The sequence below is a fragment of the Pagrus major genome, chromosome 21 (genome assembly GCF_040436345.1).
Source record: "Pagrus major chromosome 21, Pma_NU_1.0".
Taxonomy (NCBI): domain Eukaryota; kingdom Metazoa; phylum Chordata; class Actinopteri; order Spariformes; family Sparidae; genus Pagrus; species Pagrus major.
In genome coordinates, this window is record NC_133235.1 from 13,486,170 (window position 1) to 13,491,528 (window position 5,359).

The window sequence follows — 5,359 nt, forward strand, 5'->3', positions numbered from 1 at the left end:
AAGTGACGGCGAGTGAGGACACACGACTTCCGGTTAGAGAGGCCGACACGAGTAAAACACCTCAGTAAGTGATGTTTAAAGTTGTGTTAACTTTAAATTAATGGTTGAAGACTAGTGTGGGGCAAGAAGGGGCTCAAAGAATCACTGTGTGAATACAACAGCAGATAATGAGGTTGCTATGGCTGACATGTTAGCTAACAGTTAGCTTTGCTTCTACATTCAGACCGCTCTCATTTGTTTCAATGGGCGCCATCTTTGATTCTGTTATCTAGTTCCTCTATATTGGATTTGTGTTTATTAAAACCTTTAAGCTCTGTTTTGGTCCTCTGTGACTCATGACAAATAGCTTGGTTAATGTTTAAACAGACAGTTATCTTAATTCACCTGAACATGTTTGTTGAAAATGACTGAATCAGTTTTATACAGGTTAGAGCTGACCGATATATCTATCAGGCGACGTTACTGGCTGATTCTGGCCTTCCACTGACATATCGGTGGTGGATCAGTATCGGCATTTGTCAATTTAATGTAAGTCCAAAACAACAAAAGCATTTTTTAAACGTATGCAAACAAGATAATTTGTTTGCGAAGGATATTCAGTTGTGCACACAAGATAAAAAAATATCGCCTTACATGACTTTTAGGGCTCCGTAGATCAAAATAAGCTGATATTAAATTTTTCGTAACATTTTACAATAACCAGAACTAATAAATGGTAAATATATTGTTAATTCAACTTTAGTTAATAGTTATTTCACTGCTAACAAACTATGACATGTTTTATAAACCATTTAATGAGCAATTGTTAATTGTAACGTTGCAGCTGATGATGTTTATAAACCTTTACAATGATTTCTAAAGCATTTCATTTTTTGCAAACAGTGAAACAAAAATCAACTTTACTACTTTTAAATGTTTTACTCAGTCAATTAATACTTAATTCTATTAAGAATCAGGTTCAAAAGGCCTAACACATTGCACATATTCAATATGACACACCAAGTTGTTAGTGAACAAACTCGACTGAAGTCTTACAAATGCCTAATTAAACATTAAAAGTCACCAATTCATAATTTAATGACATGTGTGAAGTAGTATCCTGCAAATGGAGGTATGTATAAATATTGAAATATATTGGCCTAACAACAATGCAGTTGATCCTGTGTCTGTTGATTGTGTTATTTTTAGTCAGCCAGTTTTTCAGACTAAATAAAACTGCAGTTGGCGCTTGTTGCGGCAAATTATGCTTTTATTTTGAAGTCCAAATCGCTTGGTTTCCGGTATACACGCGGCTGTTTGTGGCTGACTTGACGCAGCTGGCTCTGTGAGATTTTGCGTGCTCACGTCGCTGCGCGGGCGTGTAGCGGAGGCGCACCGCACATCTGGTCTGCGGAGCTACCGCAAATTGAAATCTTTTTTTAAGGAAAACGCGAGTGTCGTCTCTTTAACATAAGAAATGACGCCAGAACATAGTCATTATTATTATTATTATTATTATTATTATTATTATTATTATTATTATTATTATTATTGTCATTATTATTATTATTATTATCGTTATTATTATTATTTTATTAGTAATAGTAGCAGTTTTATTTCAATACAAGACATTTTTAGGCACTGAGGTGATTCTCTCACCTGCTGTGAGTGTTGCAGCATGTTACAATCACCAGATGGTGGATTGTGTCAACCTTTTATACACCGGGGGTTATGAAGCAATCAGGGATGTGTTTGAGACAAAAAACAACTTAGATTTAGCTTATTTTTGGATTTGTGCATAATAATTTAGCCTCCTTGTCTGGATAACCTCAAGGTTTCTGACATGAGGCCAGAAAGTGGCAGTGTCGGCCTCCTCTGGAGTTGTATGTGCACCCCTGCTGACTGAGGATAAATACTGTCACAACAGTGTCTCCCTCTGCTTTCCAGCTGAGCAGATTCAAAAGGTGAATGGACCGCACACGCCTGTTAGAGACTTACTCATGTGGAGACAAATGAGCTCTCAGGCAGGAGAGAAAGGGCTGGTATTTCTGTGACATTTTTGTTAAGCCTTTTCCCCTATGACTTATATGATGAATGCATCAGTCAGAAGAAATAGAGAAAGACCTTTGCGTGTCCATTCTTGTCTCTTGACTGCAGTGGGAGTTTCACTTTCACAGCTAATGCAGCTGCAGCAGGCTGCCAGCTACAAAAACAGCTGCACGCACAACACCAAGAGGCCTCGGAGCTTTATATTTGATGATATATATGAGGCTCGGTAAAAACACCACAGAACCATAAATTGTATCAAACATTTGTTTTTCTCTGAGTCCAAACGCCACACCTACAATTCTTTTTACAGGCTCTGAAGGCTGAGCTGTTTCACCTGCCATTGAGGGGAGTGTAATTTGGTTGTGAAGTAACCATGGTAACGTAGAAAAAGAAGTGACTCCAGGGCAGGCGGAGGGAAGGAGTCTGTGTGCAGGATTATTCTGTTATTGCTGAATAAGCCAAGCGGAGGGAAAGCCTTGAAAGTGAGCCTGTTTGTAAAAAATTAGAAAAACCACATGTTGTGGAGGATTCCTGTGTGCAGCTGTCCTCAGTCAGATATTTTTAATGTTTATCTTACATGCAAACATGCTGCACTAACATCACAGAAGCTTGTGGTAGAAAGCGTTAGAGAAGGAAAGTTTCACTTCCCTATTTTCAGTTTAACCTGAAAGTATGGAAAAGCCCCCTTTGGTATTTTGTTTTTGCACCTCTAAACCACAATTTTAAATCACTATTGATTTCCAAATGTATTTTTTGAGGTGTACAGAAGGTTGTTGCAACAATAAATGCATGTTGGATGTGAATGCATGTGAACGACAAAAAGGCAGAATGCAAGTCCTCAGTTAAAGCTTTTGATATGTGGACTCAGAATACATACAAACTTCATTAAGGAAAAATATTAAAATCCTAATAATAATAATAACAATAATAATAATAATAATAATAGTAGTAGCAGTAGAAAATGTTAGCAGTGAACATACACGTGATTCATGTCATATGGTCCAAGTGTCCAGTAAGTCCCAAGTCCTTTTTTCTTGGGCAAACCAAGTCTCTGGTTTGGCATGTCAAGTCGAGTCTTAAGTTAAAGAAAGTCACATCACTTCCCCCATCCAAGATTCTGCAGCCTCACCTGTATCTGGTCTTTATAGAGAAAAGAGAATAGACATGGTATTAGTAACTGTCTAATAATGATATTATAGGCAAATTAAATGTGTATTATAATCATTGCTATTCAATGACATACATTTAATAAAACAAAAAAGACAATAACTTTACAAAAGCTTATTTATTTCTATAATTTCTTTAAAAAACATACAACATGAGGTGAACACAGACAAATCATTCGAGTCAAGCCAAGTCACGAGTCCTCAACTTCAAAGACCAGGTCTCAAGACATTTATATTCTGTCAGGTCAGGTTGTAAGCCATCAAAACAGTGACTCAAGTCTACATTTCTGGCAGTAAGACATAAATAAATGTGCTAAACCATAGCTGTAGCAATAGAGTAGGGATCTCTTCCTAGGGATTGGCCACCACATGCTGTATATACAGAAGTAGCATGGTATGGTTGGTTTATAGTTTATCAGTCCCCTTTTCTTTCAGTTCTGCAGAACAGAAATGGTGGGAGTTATTGTCCAAAGGTAACGCAACAGTTAAGCTCAGTGTATTCTGTAACAGCAGGGGGAGGTAAAGGCCCTGCTGAACTCCAGTTCATGTCTGTGTGGGAGTGTGTTGGTAGCACAGTTTCACTTTAACAGTGTCATGACAGTATCTCATATCATTTATTAATGTGGGCTGAAAGAAGTGCAGATCAGAGATAAGACTAGGTTAACTTGGATGAACTTTAACTAGTGTGTGTTTATGTGTGTTATCAACCTCCAATCCCCACGTCCACACACTTTCACTCTTTCAGTAAGAAACTTTTAAACACATGAAGATAAGTATAATTACACAAATCATATTTTTTCAACTTTTTAGTACTTTTTGAACATTGATTGCAAATTTACAATAGATTCCCTATGTACAATATAACAAAGCAAAGAAAAAAACAACATGCACATCCTTCTTGACAGTGTGTAATAGAGGCTTAACACAATAATAATATACCTCATGGTCATCTACTGAGCAGAGACACTTATATGATGCTCGAATGTGAGAGAAAAGAAAAGCTACTAATTTAACCTGTTCTCTTTCCTACGCTTTACCATCATTTATTGAATTACAAACAATGTCCAGTCAAGCCCATGCAAACAATTTCTGATGTCAGATTGGAAAGTTGACCAGTGAATCATAAAGTTTAATATAACATTCATTCAGCTCCTGTCAGCAGCTGTCTATTTTCAGAGAGTAACTTTCACAGGAAATCTTCTAGTTTCTGCGCTTTCATTGCCCAGTTCCATGATTTCAGTAAAAAGGGAACTTCACTGTTGCGAGTGCACAGCGTTAAAGACAAACTGCATGACTTGACTCACGACTCAGACCTTGACCCACAGCGTCGGAGGCTTGTTTGGTAAGATCACTGTTTTTATTGACCTACGCTTTGACAGTAAACTGTTTGACTTGGCTCACAAGAGTAGGTTTTGTTTGTTTTTTACAGAATTTACTGGAATGTGTTGAAATTTTAAGAATTTTTATTTTAATTACTATTTTTTTAAAACTATTTTTAAGTAGCAACACATTAGAAATGTATAACTGTTATCATGAAATGGACAATATATTTTATTGAAGTAGAGGCCTTCTGAAGAAGAATAAGCAACAATTAGTGACTAAGAGTAATCTCTAAACCTTTGAATAACTAATCAAGAAATGCAAATTGTCACAAACTGAGCAATGCCATACAGTCAGTTTAATTCTATTACTTTTGTTGCAGATCATGAATGTCAATGACACCTGTGACGGTCAGGAAAATGGCACATGTGGGATGAACCAGCCCAGCTTTAATGCAGGTCTGGCTGTGGGCTTGATCCTCTTCTTCCTGCTGCTTGTGATCGTATCTGGTGTACTTGTGTACAGATACCACAGGCGAATCATGAACATTTTGCCATTCAGACATAGAAGAAGCCAGAAGAAGGAGGACTATACAGAGACACCTGAAGCTGATTCCCATGAGTACACCGGTCTGAGCAGAGAACAGTCAACAGCACAGGCTCCTATTTATGAAAACCTGTCCACTACTAGATACAACAAGTCTACAGTACAGCAGTGCAGGTAAGTCCTACTTTAAGTATTTTCAGTCTTTTAGTGAAGGTCTTGTTTAGAGGAAATGTGGAGGCAGAATAGGCATTTATGAAAGTGCAACGCGGTCCAAGAAGAGACCAGAACGGAAGCAGATG